Source organism: Oncorhynchus kisutch, linkage group LG10 (assembly GCF_002021735.2).
Source record: "Oncorhynchus kisutch isolate 150728-3 linkage group LG10, Okis_V2, whole genome shotgun sequence".
Lineage (NCBI taxonomy): Eukaryota > Metazoa > Chordata > Actinopteri > Salmoniformes > Salmonidae > Oncorhynchus > Oncorhynchus kisutch.
In genome coordinates this window covers 33,133,180-33,155,184 of record NC_034183.2, presented here as the reverse complement: position 1 = coordinate 33,155,184, position 22,005 = coordinate 33,133,180, and the positions used below count along the sequence as shown (strand labels likewise).

At 40.7% G+C, this 22,005-nt stretch overlaps 1 protein-coding gene across 3 annotated transcripts in view; it reads left to right on the top strand.

Annotated features, from left to right (window-relative positions):
- Positions 1-3,757: 3,757 nt before the first annotated feature.
- The window catches only part of LOC109898064 (ecotropic viral integration site 5 protein homolog), a 93,528-nt gene continuing 75,280 nt past the window's right edge, over positions 3,758-22,005 (top strand). The window contains exon 1 of one of the 3 annotated variants that reach the window (XM_031833564.1): positions 3,758-3,957. The gene's annotated coding sequence lies outside the window, so the exon portion shown is untranslated. Of the gene's footprint in view, positions 3,958-4,417; positions 4,651-22,005 lie in introns of those variants that run through there. The other 2 variants (XM_020492835.2, XM_020492832.2) reach the window with 2 other exon arrangements.

Below are 22,005 nucleotides of genomic sequence, written 5' to 3'. Positions count from 1 at the left end.
AGCAGAAAAGTAGGGACAATTCTGCACTGCCCTCTACTGTACAAAACGAACAGCGACAAGACCAGCTGATAAAATGGCTCACACAAGAAAAAGTACTTGATCAAAAATATGTATCACTAGGTGATTTTTCTTTGTGGGGTTGTAATAAACCATCCTACAACACAAATGTATTTCACCTTTATTTAACCAGGTAGGCTAGTTGAGAACAAGTTCTCATTTGCAACTGCGACCTATCACTTTGTGACTGTACCATGCTGTGTGTGCATGCCTTCAGAAAGTATTCACACCCCTTGACTTTTTGGGCATTTTGTTGTGTTAAAACGTGGGATTAAATGGATTTCATTGTATTTTTTTGCCAACGATCTACACAAAATACTACTCTTTGTTGAAGAAACATTTTAACATTTGTAAAATATATATATCTTGAAATGATAAGTATTCAACCCCCTAAGTCAATACATGTGAGAATCACATTTGGCAGTGATTACAGCTATGAGTCTTTCTGGGTAAGTCTCTAAGTACTTTCCACACCTGGATTGTTCAAAATTGGCCCATTATTGTTAAAAAAAATAATTCAAGCTCTATCAAACTGGTTGTTGATCATCGCTAGACAACCACTTGCCATAGATTTTCAAGCAGATTTAAGTCACAATTGTAACTCTACCACTCAGGAACTTCTTAGTAAGCAACTCCATTGTAGATTTTGCCATTTGTTTTAGGTCAATGTCCTGCTGAAAGATGAAATCATCTCCCAGTGTGGTGGAAAGCAATCCGAAGCAGGTTTTCCTGTAGGATTTTGCCTGTGCTTGGCTCCATTCCATTTAGTTTTTATCCTGAAAAACTCCCCCGTCCTTAACGATTACAAGCATAACCATAACATGATGCAGCCACCACTATGCTTGGAAATATGAAGAGTGGTACTCAGTAATGTGTTGTATTGGATTTGCCCCAAACATAACACTTTTTATTCAGGACAAAAGGTTAATTGCTTTGCCACATTTTTTGCAGTATTACTTTAGTGTGTTGTTGCAAACAGGATGCAAATATTTTTAACAAGCTTCCTTCTTTTCATTCTGTCAATTTGGTTAGTATTGTGGAGTAACTACAATGTTGTTGAACCATCCTCAGTTTTTCCTATCACAGCCATTAAACTCCGTACCTGTTTTAAAGTCACCAATGGCCTCATGGTGAAATCCCTGAGCGAGTTCCTTCCTCTCCAGCACCTGAGTTAGGAAGGCTGCCTGTATCTTTGAAGTGCCTAGGTGTATTGATACACCATCCAAAGTGTAATTAATAACTTCATCATGCTCAAAGGGATATACGTTTTTACAAATGTACCCATCTACCAATACGTGCTCTTCTTTGTGAGGCATCCGAAAACATTACACTTCACATTACACTCCATGCAGTTTGGCTTCAGAGCGAAACACTCCACAGAAACGGCCAACTGCTTTTTTCTGGAAAATGTGAAGTCCAAGATGGACAAAGGGGGTGCTGTTGGGGCTGTGTTTCTGAACCTAAGGAAGGCTTTTGATACTGTTAACCATGAGATTCTCATCACAAAATTGTCCAAGTTCAACTTTTCCCCTGATGCCTTGAGATGGATGAAATCATACCTTGAAGGCAGAACTCAGTGTGTCAGAGTGAGCAATGAGCTGTCGCCCACTCGTAGCTATGATGTGGGCGTGCCCCAAGGGTCAATACTGGGGCCCCTCCTGTTCAGCCTGTACATTAATGATCTGCATTCTGTCTGTACTGGGTCTGAAGTTCAAATGTATGCAGATGATACAGTGATATATGTGCATGCAATGAGCAAACAACAAGCTGCACAAGAACTCACTACTGTAATGGTCCAGGTTACAAAGTGGCTCCGTGACTCGTGTTTGCATCTCAATGTGAAAAAAACTGTTTGCATGTTCTTCACAAAGAGGGCAACAGATGCTACTGAGCCAGATGTCTATGTGTCAGGGGAGAAGCTCCAGGTGGTATCCGATTTTAAGTACCTTGGCATCATACTTGATTCCAACCTCTCTTTTAAAAAGCATGTGAAAAAGGTAATTCAAATAACCAAATTCAACCTAGCTAATTTCCAATTTATACGAAATTGTTTGACTACAGAGGTAGCAAAACTGTACTTCAAATCTATGATACTCCCCCACTTAACATACTGCTTGACTAGTTGGGCCCAAGCTTGCTGTACAACATTAAAACCTATTCAGTCTGTCTACAAACAGGCTCTCAAAGTGCTTGATAGGAAGCCCAATAGCCATCATCATTGTCACATCCTTAGAAAGCATGAGCTCTTGAGTTGGGAAAATCTTGTGCAATACACCGACGCATGTCTTGTATTCAAGATCCTTAATGGCCTGGCTCCCCCTCCACTCAATATTTTTGTTAAACAGAAAACCCAGACATATGGCAGCAGATCCACAAGGTCTGCCATGAGAGGTGACTGTATAGTTCCCCTAAGGAAAAGCACCTTTAGTAAATCTGCATTCTCTGTGAGAGCTTCCCATGTCTGGAATACACTGCCATCAGACACACATAACTGCACCACATATCACACTTTCACAAAATGCTTGAAGACATGGCTAAAGGTCAATCAGATTTGTGAACATGGTCCCTAGCTGTGTGTTGCCGCTCTCCATGTTGTCTGTTGTCTGTAGCTTGTGAGGTGTGGAAATACTTTGTTGCTTTTATGAATTTTGTCTTGCTGCTTTTTGTTTTATGTTGCTCTGTCTGTATGCTACGTCTTGCTTGTCCTATGTTGCTCTGTCTGTATACTATGTCTTGCTTGTCCTATGTTGCTCTGTCTGTATGCTATGTCTTGCTTGTCCTATGTTGCTATGTCTTGCTTGTCCTATGTTGCTATGTCTTGCTTGTTCTATGTTGCTATTGTCTATATTGTAATTGTTTTTAATAACCTGCCCAGGGACTGCGGTTGAAAATTAGCCGGCTGGCTAAAACCGGCACTTTTACTGAAACGTTGATTAATGTGCACTGTCCCTGTAAAAATAAAAATAAACTCAAACTCAAACTCAAACTCAACTCAAAACCTCCCTGGTCTATGTGGTTGAATCTGTGTTTGAAATTCACTGCTCGTCTGAGGGGCCTCATAGATAATTGTATGTGTGGGGTACAGAGATGAGGGAGTCATTCAAAAATCATGTTAAACACTCTTATTGCACATAGAGTGAGTCCATGCAACTTATTATGTGAATTGTTAAGCAAATATTTACTCCTGAACTTATTTAGGCTTACCATAACAAAGGGGTTGAATACTTATTGACTTAAGACATTTCAGCTTTTCATTTTTAACCCATTTTAAATTCAGGCTGTAACATAACAAAATGTGGAAAAAGTCAAGGGGTGTGAATATTTTCTAATGGCACAATTTACTGAATAAAAATGTATATTTTGTTTTCCTTATTGTAAGGTATCTAAGTTTTGAGATAGGAAAATGTTAATAATAAAAACAACAGACACACCCAAAGGGTTTTGTACAGAACATACAAGCATCGTCAAATGGGTGTTTTTTCTGTTATAGTATGTGGTTTGTACTGTATCTATTGTGCATATGGCGTAGGCAAGAGTCATACGTCAGACATTTTTTTTAGGACAGACAAGGGTGTGGCTAACATAAGAAATATGATATTTATGTAAGTACTTCCACGTAAAACCAGAAAAGTTTGTTTGATGACCTTTTGTTCATATGTGGATCAAAAAAAGTCAGCTCTGCCATTCACCTCATTCTCACCTGTCTTAGAAAAGGCTTAAGTGCTTCTTTAGTCTGAGCTGGACAGCTGATCGTGAACCTTTATTTTGACATTTTCTGATTGACATTGTCTCTCTGTCACCCACTCTAAGTGTGGGATGTTTGCTGTGATCTACTTCGGGCAGCAAAATTCCAAAACGTCCTGTGGAACTGATACTATTGTCAGAGACAGTTAGCCTCAGGTAAGTTTGTGCTGTAGTGATTGGCTTCCAGTTATTTGTAGTTACTCTTGACTTTAGTAGACTACAGCTAATAGGAACATACTGTTTTACAGAGCAAATACAATATGTTAAGAAAACTTGTTTAGATAACTTTTTATGAGTTTAAAACTGATACAGAATTATCCAATGGGTCTACTATATTCTCTGATAGTGTTTTAGCTTGTGTGCTGATAAGAAATGGCTGACATGAACTTGCATCATTTTTCAAAAACCTATAGGGCTAGCTAATGTAGTTTATGAAGAGGCCAACAAGCTAACGAAGTTTATGTAGCTAAGTGTATGGCAATACAATAAACAGTAGATAGCAGTAGTGTACTATTTTTTTCAGTTGTTAGGTTTTTGAGGTCGACTGACGTGACGCATGCTCTGTACAGTGGATGTAAACATTGGAGCTGCCCTTTTGATGGCACGAGCGTGCTGTGGGTTTGTGTAGGCTACACGTATTCGGCTCGATGGGCTGGACGGTGGAGCTGTTGCCTTGTGGTGGAATCAGCTAGCGGCAGCTAACAAGAAAACTAAAACTCGGCATTAAATACAATCTGAAACCTGGCTGTTGAACTCCTTACAGTTCAATTGCGCAAGACTGTGCAGTTGTACTTTGGTCCATGGAAAGTTCATATTGATCTCTAAGGATTGAAAAGGCTTCCAGGCAAGGTAAGTACGGTTCAGTTTTTTTTTTTGTGAGAGCAAGGAGCTGTTGCTAGCTAACGTTAATAGTTGTCAAGCTACTTTTCCTCTCCAGCCGGATAGGTTTCATGTTAGCTAGCTAGCTACAGTGTTTGGAAATAGTCTGGAGTTAATCATGCGTCTGGCACTGTAGGTTGCTTGAGACGGTTCTGTAATTCAGTTAGCTTTTTACGTCACTAAATAACGTTAGTTAGCTAACTTGCTGGCTAATCACGTAAACTGCATTCGCTAACTGGTTAGCTACCTAGCTTAGCTAACTAACTAGCAACTTCCATAGCTAATAAGCTGTTTGTTCATGAACTCAAAATACATCGCTAGTTAGCTAAACTGCATGCAAACTATTTCCTGTAGCCAGCCAAGGAACTTCAGAAAGTAACGGTTACGTATGTGGACAGCAAACAAAACTCACACCTCATCAGATACTTCAAACAACACCCGTTATAAACACTTCAGTTACTGTAGCTAGATACATGTTGTTACTGTAGCTAGTTACATTTGTAGTCACAATGGTTGAAGGAGAACCGTTTTTTTGCTTATCGTTTTAAGTTACTTTCAAGATAGCTGATGTAGTTTTAAGTTAATCTGTTTCAAGTCCAGCACCAGTCAGTTTCCAGGTGAGTTCTTCAAATGAACAGTACCTGGCTGATCTGATCCGTTTACTTACAGCTGCACTAGGGTCGGACGAGCCCAATATTGGACGAAAGGAGCCTAACATTACTCCTTAGTCCAAGGACCTTGCATGTTCTGTTTAAAGGGCGAATTGACTCTGGAAGCTATAACAGCCAAATACTCCATCTAAACGTGAATTGATTCTGAATTGCGGTACTGTTCTATAAACATAAATCCCTCTACTTCGTCCAGGTTTCAATCAATTAAGGAACAGGAAAGCCATTTGTTTTGGAAACTCCATCTCATGTGCTACAGAAACATCGCTAACCAAACAACAGTGCTAGGTGCCTGGGTACATGAATTAAAGGGTAACTACACACACACACAAAAAATCCTACATTTTTCCCAGACCTCAAAAGTGGTCTCCTGGTGGCTTTTAATTAAGTGTTCTTATGGACTTAGAACATCATATTTTGTTATTGTTCTATTAGTTTGACTTTGAGAGCAAAAACATTAAAAAGGGGGTGAAATCTGAAACCTGTGAATTGCTGAGTCGACAGCTTCATTTATCTGTTTCAATAGTAGACCTACAATTAGCCTACTTGCAGTACAGCTTGTGTAAAAGTATTGCTTCTCTCCCAACCTGGGATAGAGCCAGGGACCCTCTGAAAACATCCACAACTGACGCAGTCTTTGTGGCGCTAGTAAAACAACCACTTCAATGTCTCAGAGCGAGTGACATCACCGATTGAAACACTACTAGTGCACACTGCTAACTAGTTAGCCATTTCACACCAGTTAGCCTGATTGTGTGAAAGATCAATATGGGATCAATATGTCACTGTTATCTTTCACACAAGGCGCCTGTCTTATTTATTCATATTTTTTATTAACCAATCCACCCCCCACCCCCCCTCTTCGGGGGACACATATCTGGTTTGTTTTTTACAGCATTTATTCTACATATACAGTTGAAGTCGGAAGTTTACATACACCTTAGCCAACTACATTTCAACTCAGTATTTCACAATTCCTGACATTTAATCCTAGTAAAAATTCCCTGTCTTAGGTCAGTTAGGATCACCACTTTATTTTAAGAATGTGAAATGTCAGAATTATAGTCGAGAGTGATTTATTTAAGCTTTTATTTCTTTCATCATTCCCAGTGTGTCAGAAGTTTACATACACTCAATTGGTATTTGGTAGCATTGTCTTTAAATTGTTTAACTTGGGTCAAATGTTTTGGGTAGCCTTCCCACAATAAGTTGGGTCAATTTTGGCCCATTCCTCCTGACAGAGCTGGTGTAAAGGAGTCAGGTTTGTAGGCCTCCTTGCTCACACACGCTTCCACCCCTGTGCTTCATGGTTGGGGTGGTGGTCTTCGGCTTGCAAGCCTCCCCCTTTTTCCTCCAAACATAACGATGGTCATTATGTCCAAACAGTTCTGTTTGTTTCATCATACCAGAGGACATTTCTCCAAAAAGTACGATCTTTGTCCCCATGTGCAGTTGCTAACCTTAGTCTGGCTTTCTTATGGCGGTTTTGGAGCAGTGGCTTCTTCCCTGTTGAGCGGCCTTTCAGGTTATGTTGATATAGGACTCGTTTTACTGTGGATATAGATACTTTTGTACCTGTTTCCTCCAGCTGTTCTGGGATTGATTTGCACTTTTCGCACCAAAGGACGTTCATCTCTAGGAGATAGAACGCGTCTCCTTCCTGAGCGGTATGACGGCTGCGTGGTCCCATGGTGTTTATACTTGCATGCTATTGTTTGTACAGGTGAATGTGGTACTTTCAGGTGTTTGGACATTGCTTCCAAGGATGAACCAGACTTGTGGAAGTCTACAATTTTGTTATAATATCCACAGATCTTACAAGTATTATTATATTATTTATTGACTGACTATGGCTTTCCAAATCACCCAACACTGTTATTTGTAAGGTTCATTTTAAGTGTATGTTGCGATTTTTATTTTAATTCTTTATAAACTGTTCCTGGACCTGTGACCAGAAACAAGCTACATAGGGGCAATACCAGAATATATGATCTAGTTATTCTGTTTCTTCACAGCAAAATCTAAAGAGCTGAGATTGTGTATATATATATCATTCTGTTAGTGGCAAGAATTGTGTATATAATAATTTAAATGGAAAGACTCAGTGTTGAATCAAGTCTATTTTTTTGTACCAGTTCATTAACCATGTGCCATAGAATCAGTACTTTGAAAATCTCTTCCCATCTATTTTGCAACCTGTATGACGCAGCTGTCAACATTTTTGTCCTCAAATGAAACTGGTGTATCTATCTCTATTCATGCCAATTATTTTAAGCCAATTTGTATCTTTAATATATGGCAGGCAAACAAGTTCCCTACCTTCTCCTTTTTCCACTTGCCTCCATTTTTGTGGTAATGCTGCAGTTGGTTTTATGGTTGGCTTGTTTAGAAATCAAAAAGATAAAAACAAGTGTCAATGTATGCTGATGACTAGTTTTTTCTTAAGTCTGTAATCTGGATACCTGTACAGTCTCATTGAAGATCTTGATCACTATTCTAGCCTAACTGGACTAAAACCTAATTATGACAAGTATACCATATTTTGTATTGGATTGTTAAAAAGACAATGTTAACACTACCTTGTAGTTTACCAATAAAATGGGCGGATGGTGAAGTAGACATACTTGGTATTCACATCTCAAAAATATAAATGAACTTACCCACAATCAATTTCAATAGAAAGTTAGCAAATATATTTAAGATTTTGCAACCATGGAGGTGTAAAAAGTTGTCTATTTATGGAAACATCACATTGATTTAACACTAGGGTCCTATTAGTTTACTTACTAATGGCGCTGCCTACTCCAGACAACTCGTTTTTTAAATCATATGAGCAAAAAAAAAATCACTTTTATTTGGAATGGTAATCCAGACAAAATTAAGCGTGCCTATTTTTATATAATGAATATGAGTTTGGGGGGGCTAAAATTATTAAATATTAAAGCTTAAAACCTCTCACTAAATGGTTCACTCGTACATAAATTATACTTAAACCCTAAATGGATAGGGATTTTCACTTTTTGATAAATAGCGTGCCCAATTTCAACTTCCTGCTACTCATCCCCAGAATATAAGATATGCATATTATTTGGATAGAAAACACTTAAGTTTCTAAAACGGTTTGAATCATGTCTGTGAGTATAACAGAACTTATGTAGCAGGCAAAACCCTGAGGACAAATCATTCAGATTTATTTTTGAGGTCACTGTCTATTCAATGAGTTTTCATTGGGAAACTAGATTTCTAAGGGACTTGTTTGCAGTCCTACCGCTTCCACTGGATGTCACCAGTCTTTAGAAATTGGTTCAGGTTATTCCTTTGTGTAATGACGTAGTACGGCCATCTTGAATGACTGTCACGTTATGTGTACTTTTTGAGAGTTGCGCAAGACCAGAAAGGTTGCGTTAGTTTGTTGTCTTCCTGTATTGAACACAGATAGTCCCGTATACAATTTGATCAATTATTAACGTTTAAAAATACCTACAGGTGTATTACAAAAGTAGTTTGAAATGTTTTGGCAAAGTTTACAGGTAACTTTTGAGATTTTTTAGTGACGTTGCGTGAATTGGAAGCTGTGTTTTTCTGGATCAAACGCGCCAAGTAAATGGACGTTTTGGATATATATATCGACGGAATTAATCGAACAAAAGGACCATTTGTGATTTTTATGGGACATATTCGAGTGCCAACAAAAGAAGCTCGTCAAAGGTAAGGCATGATTTATATTTTATTTCTGCGTTTTGTGTAGCGCCTGCAGGGTTGAAATATGCTTTCTCTCTTTGTTTACTGTTGTGCTATCATCAGATAATAGCATCTTATGCTTTCACCGAAAAGCCTTTTTGAAATCTGACATGTTGGCTGGATTCACAACGAGTGTAGCTTTAATTTGGTATATTCAATGTGTGATTTCAAAGTTGAATTTTTATAGTAATTTATTTGAATTTGGCGCTCTGCATTTTCACTGGGTGTTGGCCAGGTGGGATGCTACCGTCCCACATATCCCAGAGAGGTTAACCTCTTGATGTACTTGTTGGATCTAATTTTAATAGGTAGCATTTCAGTGGCCGTAATAAATAAGGAGACAATGGACAGCCTTGTTTTACTCCTCTTAAAAGCTCAATACTTTCTGAGATGTAACCATTAACCATTATTTACTATTTTACATCTTACGTTACATTACCTAAAGGCCCCTTTCCTTTGCCGGGTGGGAAATTTATAGTGTATACCCACTTCTCCAGGCACAACTACACCATTGGGTTGAGGTAAGTTTTCCAAGCCATATCTCGCACCTGTGGGTAGATATTTTGATTCAACAAATGAGAGCCAGAACAAATCACCAAATCTGGTTATACTTGATCAAAAATCTTTATTGTACTTATAAGGGAGCTGTCAACATCAAATACAATTTTTTTTAGTCACATACCTGTGATTAACAGATGTTATTGCGGGTGTAGTGAAATGCTTGTGCTTCTAGTTCTGACAGTGCAGTAATATCTAACAAATTAAACAACATATACCCAATACACACATCTAAGTATGAATGAATTAAGACTATATACATATGGGCGAGCGATGGCATAGCGGAACGGACTAAGATACAGTAGAATAGTTTTGAAAAACAGTATATACATATGAGATGAGTAATGCAAGATATCTAAGCATTAAGTGAATGAGATACCGTAAAATAGTATAGAAAACAGTATATACACATGAGATGAGTAATGCCAGATATGTAAACATTAAGTGACTAAGATACCATAGAATACAGTATATAAATGAGATGTGTGTATATATATGTAATATGTAAACATTATTAAAGTGACTAGTGTTCCATTCCTTAAAGTGACCAGTGATTCCTAGTCTATGCATATAAGCAGCAGCCTTTCTATGTTAGTGATGGCTGTTTAACAGTCTGATGGCCTTGAGATAGAAGCTGTTTTTCAGTCTCTCTGCCCCAGCTTTGATGCATCTGTACTGACTTTGCCTTCTGGATGATAGCGGGGTGAACAGGCAGTGGCTCGGGTGGTTGTTGTCCTTGATGATCTTTTTGGCCTTCCTGTGACATCGGGAGCTGTAGGTGTCCTGGAGGGCGAGTAGTTTGCCCCCGGTGATGCGTTGGTTGGACCGTACCACCCTCTGGATAGGCTTGTAGTTGCGTGCTGTGCAGTTGTCCTACCACGCGGTTATATAGCCTGACAGGATGCTTTAAATTGTTCATCTGTAAAAATGTACAGACCAAATCTATTTGGTCTCCTGAGGTTGAAGAGGCTCTGTTGCGCCTTCATCACCGCGCTGTCTGTGTGGGTGGCCCATTGTGGGGCCCCAGTGTTGAGGATCAGCGAAGTGGAGGTGATGTTTCCTACCTGGGGGCCCAGTTGCACAGGGTGGGGTTAAGACCCAGGGCCTCGAGCTTAATGATGAGCTTGGAGGGTACTATGGTGTTGAATGCTGAGCTATAGTCACTAAACAGCATTCTTACATAAGTATTTCTCTTGTCCAGCTGGGATAGGGCAGTGTGATGGCAATTGCATCGTCTGTGGACCTATTGGAGCGGTAAGAAAATTGAAGTGGGTCTAGGGTGACAGGTAAGGTGGAGGTGATATAATCCTTGACTAGTCTCTCAAAGCACGATTACAGCACTGAGTTCTACAGGGCGATAGTCATTAAGTTCAGTTACCTCTGCTTTCTTGGGTACAGGACCAATGGTGGCCATCTTGAAGCATGTGGGGACAGCAGACTTTGATAGGGAGATTGAATATGCCCGTAAACACACCAGCCAGCTGGTCTACGGATGCTCTGAGGAGACTGCTAGGGATGCCGTCTGGACTAGAGGTCGACCGATTAATCTGCATGGCCAATTTAATTAGGGCAGATTTAACGTTTTCATAACGCTGATGACATTGCACTCCACGAGGAGACTGCGTGGCAGGCTGACCACCTGTTACGTGACTGCAGCAAGGAGCCAAGGTAAGTTGCTAGCTAGCATTAAACTTATAAAAAACAATCAATCTTCACATAATCACTAGTTAACTACACATGGTTGATGATATTACTAGTTTAACTAGCTTGTCCTGCGTTGCAATCAATGCGGTATCTGTTCATTTATCATCGAATCACACCCTAATTTACCAAACGGGTGATGATTTAACAAGCACATTCATGAAAAAAGCATTGTCGTTGCACCAATGTACCTAAACACAAACATCAATGCCTTTCTTAAAATCAATACACAAGGATATTTTTTTTAAACCTGCATATTTAGAAATTCATGTTAGCAGGCAGTATTAACTAGGGAAATTGTCACTTCTCTTGCGTTCTGTGCAAGCAGAATCGAGGTATATGCAGCAGTTTGGGCCGCCTGGCTCGTTGCGAACTGTGTGAAGACCATTTTTTCCTAACAAAGACCGTAAGTAATTTGCCAGAATTGTACAGAATTATGACATAACATTGAAGGTTGTGCAATGTAACAGCAATATTTAGACTTATGGATGCCACCCGTTCGATAAAATACGGAATGGTTCTGTATTTCACTGAAAGAATAAATGTTTTGTTTTCTAAATGATAGTTTCCGGATTTGACCATATTACTGACCTAAGGCTCATATTTCTGTGTTTATTATATTATAATTAAGTCTATGATTTGATATTTGATAGAGCGGTGGTAGGCAGCAGCAGGCTTGTAAGCATTCAAACAGCACTTTCCTGTGCTTGCCAGCAGCTCTTCGCAATGCTTGAAGCACAGCGCTGTTTGACTTAAAGCAAACTCCAGAGATTAGGCTGGCAATACTAAAGTGCCTATAAGAACATCCAGAAGTCAAAGGTATATGAAAAACAAATGGTATAGAGAGAAATAGTCCTATAATAACTACAACCTAAAACTTCTTAACTGGGTATATTGACGAACTGGGAATATTGAACCACCAGCTTTCATATGTTCTGAGCAAGGAATTTAAACGTTAGCTTTTTTTACATGGCACATATTGCACTTTTACTTTCTTCTCCAACACTGTTTTTGCATTATTTAAACCAAATAAAACATGTTTCATTATTTTTTGAGACTAAATATATTTTTATTTATGTATTACATAAAGTTAAAATAAGTGTTCATTCAGTATTGTTGTAATTGTCATTATTACAAATATATATGTAAAAAGTGGCCAATTTTTAATTGGTATCTGCTTTTTTTGGTCCTCCAATAATCTGTTACGGCGTTGAAAAATCATAATCTTTCGACCTCTTGTCTGGACCGGCAGCCTTGCAAGGGTTAACATGTTTCAATGTTTGTCTCACGTCGGCCACGGAGGAGAGCCCACAGCCCTTGGTAGCAGGCCGTGTCGGTGGCACTGTGTTAACCTGTTTAGCCTTTCCGAAAGCAAAACATCGGCCTCGGCGACGTGGCTGGTTTTCCTTTTGTAGTCCGTGATTGTCTGTAGTCTCTGCCACATACGTCTCGTGTCTGAGCCGTTGAATTGCGACTCCACTTTGTCTATACTGAAGTATAGAGTTGATATAGTGAGAGCTCAATGATTCTGAGTTGGGGCTTGCCTTATCTAGCCCAACGTTGTTACATTTCCTTAATCCACCATAAATGTCTCAATGTGTCGAACCTAACCAATATCTACTGGATGAGGTGGCCAAATATCCTGTTCTCTTGCGAGTACTAAGAACTGTTTGTTCTTAGAATAGAGGTTAAGGAGAGACTTGTTTGAAACGGAGATACCTCGTTCCGAACATGCAAGTTTCAGAGTACAGAGGGTGGGGGCAAGAACACAAGACCCGTGGTGGATTAGGCACAGAGTTGGGTGAAAACAGCAATTTACGCAACCAGAGTACAGGATTGTACATACCTATCATTTAAAGTAATGCTAATATAAATTTTTCGCCCCCACATGCCGGCTCTGCTGTGTCTTAATATACACAGCAATGCTGTCCGACCCTAGTGCAGCTGTAAGCAAGCGGGTTAGATCTGCTGGCTACTGGCTGACAAACTCCTGTCATTGGCTGAGAGAGACAACAATAGCTAACGTTTGCCACCTCTACAGTACAACCATCCAGTTCTTTGTGTACAGTGAGAAATAACAGTCAATGTAGGTAGGGCCAGCCGAGGGCATAGATTTTCCGTTCTCCTCCTCTTAGCTTGTTTACTTTTCATTGAAAGTAAGCACACCAAGGACTTTTCATCATAGGATGAAATCCCTGCTGAAATGTTTCCATAAACCCCACTATGTTCCATCTGATCCTTGGAAGTAATCATCATCTAGCTGCACTCTCACTGTGCAGGAATCCTCCTCAACCCGAACCCAGCTCTATGGCTCCGTCCCAAATAGCACCCTATTCCCTATATTATGGTACACGATTTTGACCCCAGAGCCTTATGCCAAAAGTAGTGTACTATAGGGAATAGGGTGCCATTTGGAACGCAGAGTGTTGAAGATCCCCTTTCAACTTGATCCACTTAACTGCTGATCCAGGTGTGCAGTCATCTGTTGCTATGCTGGGTGTTGGCTAGTAATGCTGTAGCTAGCTGACACTCACATTTCTCTTTCTCTTCCTGTACCATGAACAACTTCAGACTAAAAATGGCTCCCTATTATCTTAGACCTACCTAGCCTAGTTGATAACACTAGGAAACTACTTCCTTAGCACTGGACTCCTCATAGGCATACCTGTTTTAGACATTTGCGCTTTGTAATAGAGTCACATGCCCGGTCTGTTCTGCCGTCTCACAGTCCTGGCCAGACATTCCTGCCATGTAACCTCTTGGTGTTTTCTTGGATCGTTTGTTGGCTAGGAGGAGAAGTGTGACTTCAGATTCGAATCACACCACTGAGAGAGACTGGGCTTGTGGAGGACTGGCTTGTCTGTACTTGCCCTCTGTCAGACACTTTGGTTGTTTTTATGACAAGAGCGCTTCCCCTTCATAATTGTCTCACCATATAGAGTAGACTACAGGTATGGCAGGCTCCATGTGAATCCAGTGGAGTGATTTAGCAGGGCAACATTCCACCACCTGCCCATTCAGATTCTGTGGCGTTTTTATTTGCTTAAGAACATCATAGTGTGTGGATATTTGTTGTCATAAAACCAGTTGAGTCACCACCATTAATGTATTCAGTGCTGTGTGTATTTGTATGTGTTTCTTGAAAGTTGTAAGGAGGTGCCCCCTTCCACGGTGTCAACATGGGAATACTGTTGTAGGCCACATGTAAATGATCTAGCCTAGGTTTTCCATTTGAGTCCCAGCTAACCGTATAACGCTTATTGCATTGTCCATTGAGGAAAGACGCTCAAGGAGGCCATTGATAATGCTGATTGTACACTGCACCAATCTGAGATGTCTTCTGTGTGTGAACTGAAAAGCCTTTATTCTCATGCCTGACAGACTGTGTGCCCTTTCTGGCAGCCCTCCTTTCTCATAGTCTCTCAGACAACAGCAAATGGAATGTATGTTCTTGTTCTCTGAAGGTGGCCCACATTAACATTCTGTTTTCTAATCTCCCTGCTGTGCCATGCTGCGATTTGAGTTCTTATCGTGTGGAGAGAATGTTTATATTTATGTGCAGGTGCAAGATAAATAATATTCCAGTTCTGTTGCTGATGCAATTGTACTTTTCTCACCCAGAAGTGACAGCAATGGATTAAAAGCTTTGATTTTCCTCATGCCTACATACTGAAAAAAAGTTACCATAATTCACAGGATATAACAAATTAGGAAAATAGTCTAATTGATAGCTGGATTTGGCTTATCCTAGTTGAGTTAGTCGTGCTACATTTCCCGAGGTTTGTCTATTCAGCTGCACTGCACTGAGATGCATTGCTCTTGACTGCTGCTGGCCTTGGTGAGTTTCAGTTTGCTGATCTCACCGGCAACGTTGTTTTGCTAAGAAGCCCTTTTATTCAGACTTCACAATCTTGCCTTGCTGTGCCTTTCATTAGCCATGCAGAATGCTTCTCTCGCTGCATCCAAAATGGCACCTTATTCCCTATATAGTGAAATACTTTTGACCTGAGCCCCATGGGCCCTGGTCAAAAGTAGTGCACTATATAGGGAATAGGGTGCCATTTAGGATGCAACCCCATTCATTCACCACTCTGTTCTTTGGCTTAACAAAAGAGAGAATGATTATAGACTGCACCCACCAGGGTTTATGTAGGGGGGACCCAGACTAGGCATAGGCCTAGCTACTGAGAAGAATGTCAGTACAGGAGGCCTACCACCTGTGCACTAGTAGAAACCCTTTCATCAGGTTTTTAACCACATAGGCTTAAGGCGTCAGCATGCGTCAGTTCTGCTGCCACCAAACGGAACGAGTGTGCTCGCATACTCCGTTAAAAGACCTTCGCTTGAAAAACGATAAAAAAGCCGCAATAGTAGTTTTTGAGTTGTCCTTTTTGAGACGCGAAAGCCTGTATACACTCCCTCAAAATAGTCATAATTAATCTAAGATAACTCATGAAATCTATCGTTAATTTTGATGTTTTTACCGGAGAGATCTTAGTCAGTCAATTTGACATCTAACTAAGTTTGGTGCAGTAATTTTCAGTGAAAATAAAAAATGTGCATAAGTTGTCTCTCATTGAATGATAACAAAGACTTTATTAAAGAATCCCTACTGTTGACCAATCAGTGACGAAAGGGCGTGGGCTGCGGCTCCCTCACCGAAGTCCGAAACGAACAGAAACGTCACAATATATGGACTAACTGTACCAAACTATTTAGACTGGGAAGCATGCAGACGCCTTTACTCCTGGAGTAGGTCCTGTGCCCGAGTGAGTTGCCTGTCCGAGCCTGCTAGAAGAATAGGCCTACTCCTCTTTTTGTGACAGGTCTATAGATTTTAGACAGTAAATCTGACATAATCTCAGTGGACCAGTTGTTCCTAGTATTAAAACACTGTATGCAAGATCATGTTCTAATTGTGTTCCCCTCCACTGTTATGTCCCAGTGCACAGACACACCTCCACGACAGTCAGAATGTTTTTGATTTAGGTGCTCAGCAGAGAGAGACATAAGGGTGAGGCTCTCACTGTACAGTACTACAATATGTATTTGTTCACTCGGCACAAACGATCTGAAGCATTAATCCCTGGAACAGGCTGCTCTCTCCCTCTCATCTTCCTTCCCTTTCTATGTCAATCCCAGAGTAATCTTTTCTCCTACCGGTTAGCTCTGCCTGGCATAACACATTGGGGATGTGTTGAGGGAGCTTCTCCTGCACCCTTGCATCCCCCTCTTGGCTCCCAGAAGGAGGCTGCCTCTTCTAACACTGTCCAAAACGGCACTCTATTCCCTACATAGTGAACTCTTTTGACCATGGTCCCATTGGCCTCTGGTCAAAAGCAGTGCACTAATTGTGTAGGGAATAGGGTGCCATTTTGGACAGAGTGTTAGAAGAGCCTGGCTGGGTTCAAATAAAATGTTATTTGTCACATGCTTTGTGAAGAACAGGTGTAGACTAACAGTGAAATACATATTTACGGGTCCTTCCCAACAATGCAACAATTGAGGTAGATATGTCCATATAGGTAGGGTTAAAGTGACTAAGCAACAGAATAGATAATAACCAGTAACATCAGCGAATGTCAGTGTTTTCCAACCTTGGTCCTCGCGTACCCCCAACAGTACACGTTTTTATTGTAACCCTGGACAAGCACACCTGCACTGAGTTGAATAAGGTGTGTTGTGAAGGACTACAACAAAGCTATACTGTTGGGGGTACTTGAGAAGCAGGGTTGGGCAACACTGGCGTATGTGATGAGTCAAGATTTAGTGCAAAAAGGGTCAATGCGGATAGTCCAGGTAGCTAGTGGTTAGCTGATTAGCAGTCTTACACAGAACCCAAACCGGCTGTGCACGTGCGCCAACGTGCATAAATTTATTTTGTCCCCCTACACCAAACGCGATCACGACACGCAGGTTAAAATATCAAAACACATTCTGAACCAATGACATTAATTTGGGGACAGGTCGAAAAGCATTAAACATGTATGGCAATTTAGCTAGTTAGCTTGCACTTGATAGCTCATTTGTCCAATTTAGCTAGCTTGCTGTTGCTAGCTAATTTGACCTGGGATATAAACATTGAGTTGTTATTTTACCTGAAATGCACAAGGTCCTCTACTCCAACAATTAATCCACACATAAAACAGCTAAACCGAATCGTTTCTAGTCTTCCCTCCTCCTTCCAGGCTTTTTCATCTTTGAATGTATATGGTGTTTGGCATCTACACTTTCATAGTATTACCACGACATCCGGCAAAACAGTTAGTCTTTCAATCACCCACGTGGGTATAACCAATGAGGAGATGGCACGTGGGTACCTGCTTCTATAAACCAATGAGATGGGAGAGACAAGACTTGCAGTGCGATCTGTGTCAGAAATAGAAAGGACTTCTATTTTAGCCCTTGGCAACGCAGATGCGTGCGAGCAGTGTGGGTGCAATAATTGAATAACAGATTTCTACTTTTATTTTTGCAACGCTCGCGCACGTGACGCGAGTGGTGTGGTCAGCCTATTACAATGTATAAAAAATCTAAACATATAGCCCAACGTTTTTAGAACTAAAGTTATATTAATAACTCTAAATGAAGCATATCGGAGTACCTATTTCTATGTTAACTGCTCTACACCCTCAAATTGTTTAAGGAAAATATCCTTTCTATTTTATTCTGCTTTGTTCAATTGTTTTCTTCGTACTATAAAATAACCTAAATCTTGTCTGCTAAATGAACGAGTGTAGCCCACAGCCAAATGGCATAGCCAGATGAGGACCTGGCATAAGGACAACTCCGAGTATGCTATTCTGTTCTTCTGAAATAGACTACATTTTCTTCATATCATGTTTCTTTAGACCTGTCTAAAATAATGGATTTATTATGACTGTGTAGGCGTTATTACATGGATTTATTATACTTTTTAAAAATGTAGATGTTCCAAAGGTCTGCATCAGTGGCTTGTAGGCTATGTGTGCAAGCCAGGAGATGGTAAATGGGATTTTGTTCATTAACAGTCAACTACCGTGAGAATGGCAGTTATTTGCTTGACAATCACAGGCTGACAATTTCGTAGCCGCCACAGCCCTAGTTGTGCATCAGCAGTTTAACCTCTTGTGTCAGTCACTGATAGTTAGTCAATTAGCCCATGTCAGCTAACAAGTTTAGATTACTAAGTTAGTTTAGCAGCCAGTTATCTAAACTTGTTATCATGGTTGAATTACCTGCCGGGGAGCCCCCCCATTTGATTTTTTTTAGTTAGTCTCACTAAGATATCATATTAGGTACAGAGACCTGCAAGCAACTGCGGCCCCTCGAGTTCAGGTTTTTGGTGGCCCTCACCCCATCAAAGTTGCCCATCCCTAGACTTACTCATTTTAAAGCCACTGATAAGGATAGGAATTGCCAGGGACCTCACCGTACGATATTATCACTATACTTAGGTGCCGATACGTATTGCGATTCAATACTGTGATTTTATTGCGTTTTGATATTCCAAACATATTGCTCACTATATGTCTGTTGCAGAGAGATGAGACAGCAAGATGGAGAACAAGCTATAGAATGAAGAATAATGGCGTTCTAGCGCACAAACAGCCAGCTCGCGCTTTTTACATATTGATACTTGGATTCAAAGTATAAGTATAATATTGTCCCAAAAAATAATAGCGTGTTTTGTAACTGTAAAAAAAAAAAGAGGTTTCTCTCCCCATCACTACTTACAAAACTATCTTGACCCATTAATTTCACACATGCTTGTATTTTTGAACATAAGAGTAATGAATCTAGTTTCCTGCAAGGTCAGAAGGGAGATATAAAAAAATATTTTAAAAAATGTAGGCAGGTCAGGGATAGGGTGTAGCACTAAAAACAGTGGTAGTCTTGTTTCCTGTTTTTCAGTGCAAGGCAGGATATAGGGCCTAGTACCGAGCTGGCACTACTGTACTGACTGGTCAGCTAAAATAACTATTTCTGTCTACTAGACTAGAGCCTGAGGGCTGTTTGAGACTAATTGTACAGTGGAGTTCACAGGCCTTTTAGCCAAGTCTAAAGTATCAGATGGCCAAGGAGAATGCCAGCCACATTGACTAATTTTCATCCCACAGAGATAAGCAACATGGCAAAGCAAAGTCTGGTGACAGACCTTGGTGTCAGGTGTGGGTCACAGCTAGCCAGGGCTTCCTGTTTCTAGACTGGAGAGGGAATCAACACTTGCCCAAAACTTTTGCAGACACAAACAGGAACTAGAATACACTTTACATAGCATTAATTAATAGGCTCAGGGAGTTTCAACTAACAGGCATCTCTGGGCCCAACATCCCACGACTAACTGGACCTATTCATTGGATCATATAGGCCATTGACAAATGTCCTCCCACCATTCTATAAGACAGCCCAAACAGCTGTTTATTATTAAAGTAATGTATAGTATTTCATTGACCCTGACCTAGTTTAGTGATGCAGTGAGAGTCAGAGGAATAATTTAAATCGCATACTCCTCAAGTCCTCCCCTCCACAAAACCCATTTGAGTAAGTCAGAGGTGATGGACCTCCTAGCTTTCTCATCCGATGGGTTTTGAGAAGTGAGAAAGGACTTGAGTATGCAATTGAGATTCTCCCACACTATAGGGGTGCTATAGGCCTAAACCTGATGCTTGCACATGTCTGACAATGTCAGGACACTGAAGCACTTAAAGACCATGCTGTTGTTTGAATTAATAAACTAGCCCAATGACCTAGCGGATGAAAAAGAAATCAAACATCATCTGAGGCCCATTAGTGGCTTGCAAAAGTATTCACCCCCCTTGGCATTTTTTGTATTTTGTTGCCTTACAACCTGGAATTAAAATAGATTTTGGGGGGTTTGTATCATTTGATTTACACAACATGCCTACCACTTTGAAGATGCAAAATATGTTTTATTGTGAAACAAAACAAGAAATATGACACACAAAACTGAACTTGAGTGTGCATAACTATTCACCCCCCCATAGTCAATATTTTGTCGAGACACCTTTTGCAGCAATTACAGCTGCAAGGCTCTTGGGGTATATCTCTAAGCTTGGCACATGTAGCCACTGAGATTTTTGCCCATTCTTCAAGGCAAACTGCTCCGGCTCCTTCAAGTTGGATGGGTTCCGCTGGTGTACAGCAATATTTAAGTCATAACACAGATTCTCAATTGGATTGAGGTCTGGGCTTTGACTAGGCTTAAACCACTCGAGTGTTGCTTCAGCAGTATGCTTAGGGTCATTGTCCTGCTGGAAGGTGAACCTCCACCCCAGTCTCAAATCTCTGGAAGACTGAAACAGATCAAGAATTTCCCTGTATTTAGCACCATCCTTCCTTCCTTCAATTCTGACCTGTCTCTCCCAGTCCCTGCTGATGAAAAACATCCCCACAACATGATGCTGCCACCACCATGCTTCACTGTGGGAATGGTGTTCTCGGGGTGATGAGAGGTGTTGGGTTTGCCCCAGACATAGTGTTTTCCTTGATGTCCAAAAAGCTCAATTTTAGTCTCATCTGACCAGAGTACCTTCTTCCATATGTTTGGGGAGTTTCCCACATGCCTTTTGACGAACACCAAACGTGTTTGCTTATTTTTTTCTTTAAGCAATAGCTTAAAGCTTTTTCTGGGCACTCTTCCATAAAGCCCAGCTCTGGAGTGTACGACTTAGTGGTCCCATGGACAGATACTCCGATCTCCACTGTGGAGTTTTGCAGCTCCTTCGGGGTTGTCTTTGGTCTCTTTGTTGCCTTTCTGATTAATGGCCTCCTTGCCTGGTCTGTGAGTTTTGGTGGGCGGCCCTCTCTTGGCAGGTTTGTTGTGGTGCCATATTCTTTCAATTGTTTTATAATGGATTTAATGGTCATTTTACAATTTAGATATTATTTTTTTTACAGTGTTGACTGGTTAATGAGGGTCAGGTAGTCGGAAGCTAAATTTACTGAAATTTGCATCCCTTAAAGGAGACACGAGTTGTTACTTTTCAGAAACAGCCTATGAGACTTGATCTGGTAGCGATATCACTATCTGCTCCCGCAGGTTTGTGTAGTAAGTAAATTGAGGTTAGCCTTTTTTTGTGGATAAAAAAAAAAATAGATGTCAGTCTGGCCTCCTTACTACTGCGGATCAAAATGACAGGATATGGTTAGTGTCAAAACGTGACTCTATGCTCCCAGAGGTGTAATACAACTTTGTGTCAATCTCATTGTGGCTGAATGTCCGCCTACGTATACAATGAACCTCTATTTGAGTCACTTGACAGTCAAATTTGCGTAACTCCCTAGAATGGGACCCTCCACAGCACTAGGTAGAAACTTGTTGCAGTGCAGTTGGGGATTGTAGGCATCTTCTCTCCAGAGGAACGGCTGTCTGTATTTTCATTCCAGCAGAACTGTCTTTCTGTGTGTGTCTGGCTCTTTCTGTGTGTGTCTGGCTCTTTCTGTGTGTGTCTGGCTCTTTCTGTGTGTGTCTGGCTCTTTCTGTGTGTGTCTGGCTCTTTCTGTGTGTGTCTGGCTCTTTCTGTGTGTGTCTGGCTCTTTCTGTGTGTGTCTGGCTCTTTCTGTGTGTGTGTCTGGCTCTTGCTGTGTGTGTCTGTCTCTGTCTGTCTGTCTCTTTCTGTGTGTGTCTGTCTCTGTCTGTCTGTCTCTTTCTGTG